Source organism: Sorex fumeus, unplaced genomic scaffold (assembly GCF_029834395.1).
Source record: "Sorex fumeus unplaced genomic scaffold, SorFum_2.1 ptg000078l, whole genome shotgun sequence".
NCBI lineage: Eukaryota > Metazoa > Chordata > Mammalia > Eulipotyphla > Soricidae > Sorex > Sorex fumeus.
Window position 1 is genome coordinate 708,181 of NW_026606135.1, and position 13,152 is coordinate 721,332.

Sequence of the window (13,152 nt, forward strand, 5' to 3'; positions counted from 1 at the left end):
CCAGATCTTCCACCAGCAAAGCATAGGCTATAGCTCTTTACCATCTTCCTCAGGTCCTGATGTACAGTAGTCCTTCCCTCCCTCCCTCCCTCCCTCCCTCCCTCCCTCCCTCCTTCCCTCCTTCCTTCCCTGTCCTCCCTCCTTTTTCAGGAATCAAACCCAGGACCTCATGCATGCAAGGCAAGGCATATTCTCTACCATTGAGCTATGTCCCTGGCCAACTTTGAATAATTTTTAAGTGTTTTTTCTTCTCTGTTCTTTACAGTGTTTACTGAAGCAACAGCAGACTTTTCTGAATTGTGTTCTATGAATAAGTTTTTAATAGTTTTTCAGTGTTGAATTTGATTGTTCCCTTCACCTGTTACAAAATAAAATATTTCCATCACATAGGCTTTTCCTTGATGTTTGCCACCCCTAGGATCTCAGTCTTTTCATTCAGTACAGAGGAGGTGCTGGGAAAGGACTGAGTTAGACCATTCTCTTTACTTTTATTTGCAACTATACTTGCTTCTCATATATCAATAAACGGATGTCATGGTCATCAGTTTGAAAAAACAGGTATATTGAGTGTTAAGCTTGCGAAAATGAGTTGGTGAGTCAGTGTAAAGGGAAAATGCTTAAATTTGAATCTGGGCCCCACCCATCGCACAATATGTGTATGACCTTGGGAAAAAGAATTAATTCTTCCATGTATTATTTTTACATTTGTAAAATGAAGATTATTTGTACTTTTAGTTCTGGGGATTAAATATGCTAATACATATGAAGGCCGGCTGTTCTACTTTTATTCTCAGTACCCATGATACTGAGTACCACTGCCTTGGTTTCAGTGATCTGGGTCCCTTAGTGTGTATGATATCTTGGGCAAGTTATGTAAGCTCCCTAAACCTTTTTCTTCATCTTCGAAATGAAAATGAATGTACCTATACTATAATGAGTTTGAGAGAGTTCTTAATAAACTGCTTGGCAGCATCCTTCCATGCATACAGTGTTCTGACATACATTAGCTCTTTGTTAGTGCCTTAGACCCTTGTAGTCTTAACTATTTCTCTTTGTTTGTTTTAAGCAGGAACTATGAAATCTTTCCATACTCCTGGTCCCACAGGAAGGAAAGTTTCCAACCCAGGCCTTTGCAAGAGTTGCCTTGCAGAGGTTTCTGGCTTCTCAGGATGTTGGTCTGAGCCAGCCCTTCAGTATAATGCTTTTGGATTCGTTGAAGTCTGAAATGTATCAGGTGCTGTGTTAGACATTAAGAATTTCAAAATCTTTAAATTAAGCTGTTGAGTATAACTGCATATATTTTATTACAATTATGTTTTTGAAATTATTTTTACCACTTAAATTCCCCATGCTTTTTCTAGTTGAGTTTGCTCATGAAATATAACCAGATCCAGTGCCCTCCTTCTGCAGTCCCATTTAGCTGCAAGCAGAATTTCCACAACCTGCAGGTTCATCCAGTCCACCAAGGTGGGTGAGTGAACCCTGCAATTAGCGTGGCTGTTGTTGGTGAGGTCTTCCGTATTCTGAGGGCTGGAACCCTGGGCATAGTGTCTGTGAAGCTCTCACTTGCCCTCCTGGTCTTAACTCTGTTTTTTTACCTTCTTTTTGGACCACATCTGGTGGTGGTCAGTGCTTACTTCTGGCTGTATGCTCAGGGATCAGTCCTGGTGAGCTTTGAGGACCACATGGGGTACCAGGGATAGAACCCAGGCCAGCCTCGTGCAAGGCAAGTGCCCTACCTATTGTACAGTTGCCCCAGCCCCTTGTCTTATCTCTTGAGTCAGAACACCTGCCCTGTTTACTCATCTAGCATTCCAGACCTCATAATGGAACTGAAAACCCACCTTGATATTATCTCCTGTGGGATTTTGCTGTAGCTATTCTTCTACTGCTTTTACTAATTTAGAGATGGGAGCTTCTAACTTTTTAAGCATATAGTCATTTTTCAAAAGCAGTTTTATTCTCAAAGATTAATTAATTTAGGCATGATTGTGCTGGTATTTTAACCAGGTCAAGAATTATCTTATTTATCTGCTTTTTGGGCACCTGCATTTCTGGAAGATTTAGAGTAAGACGAATGTCCAGTCTTTCCTTGAAATTCCATAAGGACAGAGGACTGCAGTTCAGCTGCTCTTCCAGTTTGAAATCTCTGAGTCATAGTAACTCAGACTGATCCTGTGATCTTGAGGTGTTTTCTGTATCATCAGAAAAAGCTTATATCTGCTGCACTATAGTCTAGAATCAAGTGCACATTATTTAGTTACAATTATTAGTCAGTGGTTTATTATCAGAACAGTTTGTTTCTTGGTCTTGCCACGTTGGTTTATTATTTAACCACGTTAATCAGTAACATGTTACTCATATTAATATTAAAATATGAGCTTTGTAATCTAATGAAATATCTTGTATTATATAATTCTTTTAGAGTTTAAATATGAGAAGGAAGCTTGGAGTGTTAGAGACTGTGTGCCATGCCAGTCTAGAACAGAAAAAATTGTATCATTATGACTTGCTGCAGTGCATTGAATTATGACCAATTTGGTTAAAACATGTTATACTTAAAAATTAGTTATTAAATATACCACATTCATAAATAACAAAGTAACGTGTCATATGAACAAGAGCTGTCACTATCACTATCACTATCACCCCGTTGCTTTTTCAGTTCGCTCGAGCGGACCCAGTAACGTCTCCATCCATCCCTGTCACGTGCAAGTGTAGTCCGATTACATATTGGGGCCTCCTTCAGGGTCAGGGGAATGAGGACCATTCATTGTTACTGTTTTTGACATATCGAGTACGCCATGGGTAGCTTGTCAGGCTCTGCCATGCGGGCGGGATACTCTCGGTAGCTTGCTGGACTCTCCGAGATGGATGGAGGCTTTTGGGGCAGCCTCTAATCACCTTTATAGGTGTTCCTAGTCAGGCATATAGGCGGTATGATACTCTCAGTAGCCCGCTGGGTTCTCTGAGAGTGAGAACAAGAGCTGGAAAGGGGAAAATGAAGCTGAATTTTGATTTGAAGTAGCACTCAGCTGTGGGAAAGCGGCAAGGGTATTTATATACTCACTGATAGTATTTTATAAAATATTCCTTGGAAAACTTCAGATTGGCCATATCCAATTCTTATGTTATCTGAAAACAGTGCATCCTAAAATAAAAGCCAGCATTAGGTACTATTATTTATCCATAATTGGCATATGAAAAAAAGACGCTTGGTGAGAGATTAATTTGTTGCTGGCCAGATTCCTTGGAATGGGTGAACATATAGTTCTAGTCTGGACAACTTAATAATTTTATAATAATTCTTAATAATTCAGTACCCTTTACCACTGTACAGGATCTTTTTCCTCTTTCTTTAACCTCTCAAGTCTTGATCAGAGCAGTTTATGGCTTATGGTACTACTATTTCTAGAAACTTCTGTGCTATGTGGGAGAAGTTAAGTGTAGAGATCCTGGCACTAGGAGTTCTCAGAATGCGAGAACAGGCAAGGATGGGGCAAGGGGATGTTGGAGTGGGATTATATGAATGCATTACGGTTCACTTAGCTTATTAAAAGTTATCAGTTTTCAGTGTTTCATCAACAGCCTTTGATGTTTGATGGAATATTTGAAAGTAAATCTCAGCATAAAATTTTGTTTAAATGCTATAGTATTTGTAGTTAAATGTATAACACTTTTCCCCAAAAATCTATCCTATTCATATTATTACCAACAAAAGTAATAAAATTCTTAATTTTGATGCAGTTCCTATTTCATGTGAAACTTTTTTTGAATTGTCTTAAAAATCATTATCTCCAGGTGATTGATTTCACTTTCCTTAGCAATTTAAGCCTTGCCTCATACTATAAAATGATGCAGGGAATCTGGTCTTTGTGCTTGTGCAATGCAGCTTCTGGTCATCTCCTGCATGCCTGTGCATAAAAAAGGAATTCTCAGGTCCTTTATTTCCACACTGGATTGTGTCCCATAAAAAAGAGTTTACTATTCCAACCTGACTTGTTAGTCCACATTTGGCTTTTAAACATTTATGAGAATATTTACCTATTGTCCCTTCTTATGATGATTCCATCGTTCTTGTAAGTTCTGAGAAAGTGACATTGTCAAAGTGGCTTGCCTCTCCCTGGAGGGTCTTGGTTTGCTTTGGATTTTGTTTTAATTTCTTGCCTTTTATCATTGCTCTGATGGGCTCAAGAAAAGTTGAAAATTTAGAGATTAGATAGTTTTTCCAGGTTTTTAGTGAAGGGAAGTAGAATGACACCCCGAAATATCCCACTAGTACAAGGGTTATCTTTAATTGATTATTGAGAAAGTGCAGCAGAAAAAGAAACTCTGAAAACCAAACAGAAGTTAGTCTTCTGTCAGGAAAATTTATATTCTTCACTATACTAACACAAGGAGGATGACCTAATCACTAGAAAATGTAATCGATGTAGAAATTATCAACTTAAATCTTTATAATAGGAGTTGGAATGATGGTACATATGGTAGGGTGTTTGCCTTGAATGTATTTGATCCGAATTCGATCCTTGACACCACATATGATCCTCTGAGCTTCTCTAGGAGTAAGCCCTGAGTGCTGCTGGGTGTGGCCCCCAAACAAAAAACCATCAAAAAAATCTTTATAACAATCTTACACTTATTCAGTCATCTTTTCTTGCTAGCCTCTTAATACTGAGCTTCCTTCCCCTGGAAACCTTTCTCTTGTTTTCATCTTGAAATAGAATTTAAGGTGGTAAAGGTGGTAATTCGATTATTTTATAAAAATTACTCAGTTTTCCTACATCTTTCCCATTATACAGGAGATGGACTTCTTTTCTTCTCCTGTTAATATCTTGATACAGTGAATTCTTAGCTATGAACCTAGAAGGGTATAGGGCAAGTTACTTTTTCATCTTCACAATAGCTAGTTATGACATTCATTGACTCTGTCCTATGTCCTAAATGGAAGTAGAAGTCTGACTTTCCTGTTTTTAAAGCATTGTAACACTGTCCTCCCGTTGATCACCGAGTTGCTCAAGCGGGCCCAGTAACATTGTGAGACTTGTTGTTACTGTGTTTGGCATATCGAATACATCACAGGGAGCTTACCAGACTTTACCATGTGGGCGAGATACTCTTGGTAAGTTGCCGGGCTCTCCGAGAGGGACAGAGGAATCGAACACCGGTCAGCCTGGTTGGCCACGTGCGAGGAAAATGCCCTACCTGCTGTGCTATCGCTCCAGCCCTGTTTCTAAAATAGAAAAAAAAAATAGAAAAAAATCCCCCACCCCAAACCATGCCCCAAATAAATTCCTTTATGCTCCACCCAGAATTAATTCCTAATCTAACTTACATTTTAAGTAACACAATCTGGAGTTTCTGATTAGTGCCATGGAGGTACTCTGCATGGTAAGACCCATGTCCCCTCCCCCTGGGGAGAGATGGCTTTATCTGTTTACTAAAATAAGTTTTTTCTTCTGCTAATCATATTACTAGTTCTATCGTTGACTATATAAGCATTTCTTTTTAAATTTTTTTTCTTTTTGGGTCAACCCAGCAATGCTCAGGGGTTACTCCTGGCTCTGCACTCAGGAATTATCTCCTGGCAGTGCTTGGGGACCATATGGGATGCCAGGGATCGAACCCCGGTCGGCCGTGTGCAAGGTAAACTCCCTACCCACTGCTATCGCTCCGCCCCCTATATAAGCATTTCTTGTTTTATCTCTCCCTGTAGCCCATTTCTGCTTGCTGGGCGGGATGCTGTCTCATTGAGGAATCATTTAAGAGAGCCAGTTGAATTTTCTACTCCTCCCCCTCGCCCCCGCCTATTCCCTTCTCTTTTCTTTTTTGTGTTGTGATGGGGGGTAGTGGGGTGGTGGTGCAGGGGATGGCACATTGGTTGCAGTACTGAGGAGCACACACTTGATGAGCCAGAGACCAGACTCATACATACTCTCACTTATATGTGGTATTTAGAATAGCTGGATAAGGAAATTCAGGGGTTTATATGGCGGATGCCTTGATCACCCTTGTCCCTGGAGTATATGGAGGAGAAAGGAAAAATTGGGAGGCGTCATGAGGAGAAGAGACAGATGGGAAGTAGTGGGGGAAAGACTAGGGGCAGAGGTCAAGGGGACTCTGGTACATCAGTGGTGTAGGGGAAGGGTATAGTCAAATATCCAAACCACAGAGTCAACAGCACTGAAATCACGAGAACCAGACTTATCATGAGAACCAGACTTTGACAACCAAACTTAAAAAGGTGCCTGTCAAGATACGTTCTGGGTATAGGGTGAGGGCACAAGAGAGGGGACCTGGAAACACCGGTGGCAGGAAGTTGACACTGCTGGTAGGATTGATGCTGGAACACCATGTCCAAAACTCAGCTCTGAATAACTTTGTAATTCACTGTGCTTTAATAAAATAATAATGATAATGATAATGATAATAATAAAAGCCCCTCTCACAAATAAAGGCAGGTACCCCAACAATGAACCACTGATTTTTTAAAAATGTAATTATATTTTATTTGATTTATATTTTAATAGTTTGGTGGCAGCAGTGATATCTCAAGGAACCATCTAGTCACAGTTGTGAACGGGGAGGAATACAGACATTGGAGCAGAGAATCTGGTTGAGTTCTCTTTCTTTCTTCCCAAGTCCTGAGGAAGACCTTAGGTAAGTTCTTTTCAGTTCAAGCTGAGTCTGACATTTTGCTTCAAATTTTTGATACATTTTGCTTTTCTGTACAGAGCTTAGCAGGTACGTTTGTAGTCCTTTAGTTTTCAATTCCATGTTGGAGGTCTTTTTCCTCTTCAGTTATTAAAATTACTGGTAATTGCCATTCTGGTAATTGCTGAAGATACTGGCTGAAGTTAGACTAGACCCAGCTTTTTTTTTTTTTGGTAGTTCTATTTTATATTTTATGTTTTTTCATATATGTATTTATTAGTGAAACACCATGAGGTACAGTTGTAGACTTACAAACTTTTATGCTTGGGTTTCAGTTATACAATGATCAAGTACCCATCCCTCTACCAGTGCCCATTTTCCACCACCAATGAACCCAGTAGCCCCCCACTCCCCCTATCCCCTCACCCTGCTCCACCTCTGTGGCAGGGCATTCCCTTTGCTCTCTCTTTCCTTTAGGGTGTTGTAGTTTTCAATAGAAGTATTGAGTGGCCATTGTGTTCGGTCTGTAGTCTACTTCCAGCACGCATCTTGCATCCCAAGTGAGTCCTCCAAATACTCTTTACTTGGTGTTCCCTTCTCTATCTGAGCTGCCTTTCCCCCCAGCATGTGCTGCTGGCTTCCAAGCCGTGGAGCAGACCTCCTGGTACTTATCTCAGCTATTCTTGGGTGTTCGTCTCCCATTCTGTTACTTTATATTTCTCAGATGAGTGCAGTCTTTCTGTGTCTGTCCCTCTCTTTCTGACTCATTTCATTTAGCAAGATACTTTCCATGTAGAACCACTTGTTTGCAAATTTCATGACTCAACTCTATAACTTTGTAATTCACTGTGCTTTAATAAAAGGTTAATGATGGCGATAATAATAATAATATAATAATAATAATAAAAAAGTGCCCCTCACAAATAAAGGCAGGTACCCCAACACTGAACCACTGCAAATCTCATGCAAATTTCATCATTTCTAATAGCTGCATAGTATTCCATTGTGTAGATGTACCACAGTTTCTTTAACCAGTCATCTGTTCTTGGGCACTCAGTTTTTTTTCCAGATTTTGGCTATTGTGAACAGTGCAGCAGTAAACATACAAGTGCAGATGTCATTTCAACTATACTTTTTTGCCTCTCTGGGATATATTCCCAGGAGTGGTATTGCTGGGTCAAGTGGGAGCTCAAGTTCTAATGTTTTGAGAATTGTCCATACTGTTTTCCAAAAGGGCTGAACCACTCGGCATTCCCACCAGCAGTGAAGGAGACCCAACTTTAAAACTGAATTCTTGGGGACAGGTAGCTAGCTCAAAGAGCTAAAGTGCATGCCTGGTCTGCACAAAATCCTGAGTTTGATTCTGGTACCACGTGGCCACTCAAATGTCACAGAAGTGACCCTTCATCTTCAGTACTGCTGGCCAACATGTCACTACTAGGAGTGACTCCCAAACCCCCAAACACTGCTGGGAGGCCCAGGAGGTAATTGGGTGTAGGGATAGTCAGGTGTAATGACACTGAGTTCCTGGTTGTGTGTCAGTCTATGGCTGTTTGCCTGGATTGGGTTGAGTCCTGACTAGACTAAATTAAATTTAAGGTTGTCGAGTATTCATTAGGATTGGATTGGTCCAATTTTGGTAGTACTAACATATCAAACTCCAACTCTTGGTTTTCTTCCATGTTGTACATGAGAACTACAGGTGAGAACTGCAGTTCTCCATTGTTTGTAATTAGCCCACTGACCCCATTCTTTGAGGTTTGCTGCTTCAGTCCTGTCCCCATTACCTAGTTGATTACTGCTGGGTTCCACAGTTTTATTCTGGATACGGCTGTTGTAAGTGCTAATAAGATAAAGACAATTACTAAGAGAAAATCTTCCAAGTGAAAGAGTGTAAGTAGAAAATAGATGTTAGCCAGCCTTGATGAAAATCAGATGTCTGGCTCAAAGAAATGGATTAAGGCGTTAAAGCATTTGCTGTTTATGCTGCTGGTTAATCCCTGCACCACATACGGTCCCCTGAGCACTATCAACTGTGATCCCTTATCACAGACCCAGTAATAAACCTAGAGTACCACTTCAGGTGGTGCAAAAATCAAATCAAAATAAAAAATATTTGGACCAGAGAGATGGTACCATGAGTCAGTGGGTAAGGCACTTACCTTGTATGCATGTAGCCTGGGTTCATCCCTGGTACAGCGTACGTTCTCCCAAACACTGTCAGGAGTGATACTTGAACACAGCCAGGAGTAAGCCCTGAGCACAATTGGATGTGTTTCCTGTACCCCACACTCCCACACAGTGGATTCTGTATATGTAAATAGCTGCGCTTGCCTGATATTTATGAACTATAGTTCTCTAGGCTGCACTGATCTAGGAAAATGGTGAGATTTTGAGTATATGGGAACACTGTAGTTAAGCTTAATAACTTATTTAAGAACACTTGAAAGAGTTTCTATAAAGATTAAAGGTATAAGAAGTACTTAAGACAAAAGATGACAGGACTTACATGACTTGCACTATTTTCCCTTGTCTTCTCCTCCCACTCTCAATCCCCTCCCCCCGGGTTTTATGCTACTCTCTCTTTTCATTCTATAGAGATTATGTGACCAAACAAAACCTGTCACTTTAGTAGCTTTATAAACATGCCTATAAGGGCCCCTTCCATGGTCACAGGACTCAGGGATTTTTCTGATAAATTGGAACCTGTAGTTCCTTTAAATACTTAAGGGGAAACTAAAATTAAAACAGTAGAAAACCTTGCCAAATTCTGGTAGATAGCTGATCCATACCCTCTACTTTCAGCTTCTCTTGGAGCCAGTATGTAAGATCCTGGGAAAATTGATAGGAAGCACTCTTTGGATCCAGTTTTTTTTTTTTTAAGGATTTTTAAAATTTGCTCTTTCCTTCCCAGATTCAGATCTGTTACTATTCCTTAGCACTCCTTCCTCATTTTCTTATCTGTGTCTTGAGAACTTGGTTTGCTAATTGTCAGATTTGGGCTTCAGAATATAGCCAGATAAAAATATGAGTAGAATTTCATTTGCAGCTAGGGCCTGTTGCCCAGATTGCATAAGTATTTAATTCTTCCTTTGGGCTATCATCAGGAATGACTCTTAATCTCGAGAGTTTCTTTTGCACCCTCTTTGGGAATGCATCTTGAGTTCAAGGGCCATTTAATGGCATTAGAAATATTTATTGTTTATCTCAGCTAAAATAAGATACTAGCTTCTTCTTGGTTAAATACATCTAGAGATAAAGGAAAACATTCCAGTTGGTCATTAATGTTGGTCTTTTGACTTTAAGTGGTAAGTCCTTGTTGAAGAATTAAAACAGCTGTCTTCATTTTAATTATTTAATTTTTACAAGACCAGAATTTTTATTTATAGGCTCTAGAAACAGTTTACAGTCCACACAGCCATACCATCCTGGAACCATAGCTATTCATCTCAAATGCTTGTCTATGGTGCAGACAATTCAAAGTCCTTTAGGAATTTGAATATTTTTCTTAACATAAAATTTATTTTGCAGCTGGCCAGCCCGTTCAATCCCTGGCATCTCATATGGTCCCCTGAGAACTGCCAGGAGTAATTCCTGCGTGCAGAGCCAAGAGTAAACCCTGAGCACTGCCAGGTGTGGCCCCAGAACAAAAAGAAAACAAAGCAAACCCAACCAGACAAACAACCACCTCCCTCCCCCAAATACAGGGAATCATTTCAAAATTGGACTAATGAAAAGTTTTATGTGTCTTTTAAAATTGTTAATGTTAAAACTATATTTGGGGAGGGTGATGGCTCAGTGGCGAGAGAGCCCGCCTTGCACGTAAGCATGAGGCTGTGAGCCACGTCTCCTGTGCTGCCACACAGACCAAGCATAATCCTGGCAGCTCGTTGTTCCTGGTAGCTCTGCTGCTGGTGATCGCTTCACTACAAATGATTTGTGGTCACATTGCAGCCAGGTATATACAAGCACTTCAAGGAAAAGATAAGACTTCTGATGAGCACTGCAGAGGAAAAGATGTGGGAGCACAGGGCCCAGGACTGTTTCCCCTGGTGAGCATCATGACCATAATGGGCATGAGTACCACAACTAGATTGTGACGACCCCCCCCCCCCCATTCATCACAGTATCAGCCAGTGGAAGGGAACAGGGGAAAGATCTCTGTACAGGGTCTGGAGCAATAGCACAGCGGGTTCAAGTCTCAGCATCCCATATGGTCCCCCAAGCACCGCTAGGAGTAATTCCTGAGTGCAGCGCTAGGAGGAACCCCTGAGCATCACTGGGTGTGACCCAAAAAGCCAAAAAAAAAAAAAAAAGCCTCTGTACATTGTATGTGACCGCATGTGTATTTTCTATGCATAATATTTTTTTATTTTACCTCCAGATGGTAGGATTAGTCAGTCACTGTCACTGTCCTGTCACTGTCCTCCCATTGTTCATTGATTTGCTCGAGCGGGCCCAGTAACGTCTCCATTGGAGACTTTGTTGTTACTGTGTCTGGCATATGGAATACGTCACGGAGAGCTTGCCAGGCTGTGCCGTGCGGGCGAGATACTCCGGTAGCTTGCTGGGCTCTCCGAGAGGGGTGGAGGAATCGAACTCGAGTGGGCCATGTTGACTGCGTGCAAGGTAAATGCCCTACCGCTGTGTTGTCCCTCCAGCCCCAGGGTTAGTCAGTATAAATTTAATTTCCTAAAACTTTCCGCTTTTATGAAAATGAAGCCAAATATGAGGCCGCAGATGTGGCTCGGTGGTAGAGCGCTTGCTCTGCCTATGTGAGGTCCTGAGTTTAATCCCCAGAACTGCAAAAACAAAACAAACAAAAACCCAAACACTAAGCCAAATATTTTGAAGTTATAGTAATTATTGATCAGTGAAAACAGACTGGAAGTCTGTTTCAATAAAATCGGAGTATTTTCAGAGTTGAAGTCATGAAAATTTATTTTACCTGTGCTTATTAAAATCAAATGACCTCATATCCCTACAATTATAGAATTTGTCAGAAAGAAAAATAGTTTAAGATTTACATAAAGGGTATGAAGATTTTTAAGTCATTTCTTCTGCAGTAGTAATATTTATGGTTAGCTGGTTTCCAAGTTTTTTTTTTTTCCAAGTAAAATTAAAACTCACTAAGGGATGGGAGAAGTGCTATAGAGCACACACTTTGCCTTAACCACCTGGTCCCATGAAAGCACTGAGTGCATCCCCAGAGGCTCTCAAGCCTATTGGGGTGACCTGGGCAATCCCCAGCACTGTAGGATCTCAGAAGCACCGTGTTCTTGGGTCGTTGCTTTGAACCTAGGGCTTGGTTGGTCAGGTGTCACTGAAACTGGCCCCTGGACCTCTTGAGCCCTGTTTGGGACACTTCAACCCAAGTTGGGTCTTTTCCCCATCCCCAGATTCATTGACTGTTTAGATAATTTTTAAATAAGATGTAATATTAAAGATTTAATTTCTGAACACAGGTTATTTGCTTCTTTTTGTGGAGGAACTACTGATGTTTGGATCTTTTTCAATTCAAAGAATGCTGGTATAACAGACATTTCGCTATTGCTTTCTTATGAATTTCCACTCGTGGTGCTTACGGTTGCCCTTGACTCAATGAAGAAAGATATGTTTGCTCTTAGCTTGCTAAGGGACTTTATACATTTTCAATAGTGAGTTTATGTCTCAGTTATGTTGAATGTTCTATGTCTGATCATTTCTTTTACTATCCATAGAGACCTAAAAAACTGTTAAAATGAAGAAACAATGATTTACAGAGTTGTTCATAATAGAGTTGTTCCAGATGTACATTGTTCTAACATTAACCCCACCACCAGTGTGCCCTTCCCTCCATCTGTTTTCCCAGGTTCCCTCCCACCCCCCAGCTCTTTCCTCTTTTCAGACATAGAACAAATTTATTTCATATTGCTTGCTCCAACAAAACTTAAAAGGGATGGCAAATGGAATAGAGAAAAAATCCATAAAAGGTAGTTTGTGTGGCTTACTGTATGAATTTAGCCTATGTTAATACATTCAAATTTAACATAAATATCTGTAGAGATTTTTATTATAATCATTTATGTATTAATGCAAACACTTAACCAGTATCTATAATGCAATATTTCCTAATACAAAACCAGTACTTCCTTTCTTATGATAAAACACTGTACTTATAGGCCTATTCAGATTTCCCCTTCTGATTTTTTATTTTTTATTCATTTTTTTATTGAATCACCGCGAGAACAGTTACAAAGCTTTCAGGTTTAAGTCTCGGTCATACAATGATCAAACACCCATCCCTCCACCAGTGTACAATGTTCCACCACCAAGAACCCCACCCCGCCCCTCCCCCCACCTGTGTGGCAGATGATTTTCACTTTACTCTCTCTTTACTTTGGTTACCTTCAATTTTTTTGACAGAAAACCCACTATTATTATTTGGAATTTTCCCCCAACAATCAAAAAAGGCATCATTAGACAATTTGTTTTTTATTGCTGATAATGAAGAACATA

The 13,152-nt window shown here is 40.3% G+C and overlaps 1 protein-coding gene across 4 annotated transcripts in view; it reads left to right on the forward strand.

Moving 5' to 3' along the window:
• CCSER2 (coiled-coil serine rich protein 2) overlaps positions 1-13,152 on the forward strand; it is a 130,184-nt gene that overhangs the window by 21,329 nt on the left and 95,703 nt on the right. For all 4 annotated transcript variants that reach the window (XM_056130495.1, XM_056130493.1, XM_056130494.1 and 1 more), the window contains exon 2: positions 6,531-6,660. The gene's annotated coding sequence lies outside the window, so the exon portion shown is untranslated. The remainder of the gene's footprint in view (positions 1-6,530; positions 6,661-13,152) is intronic.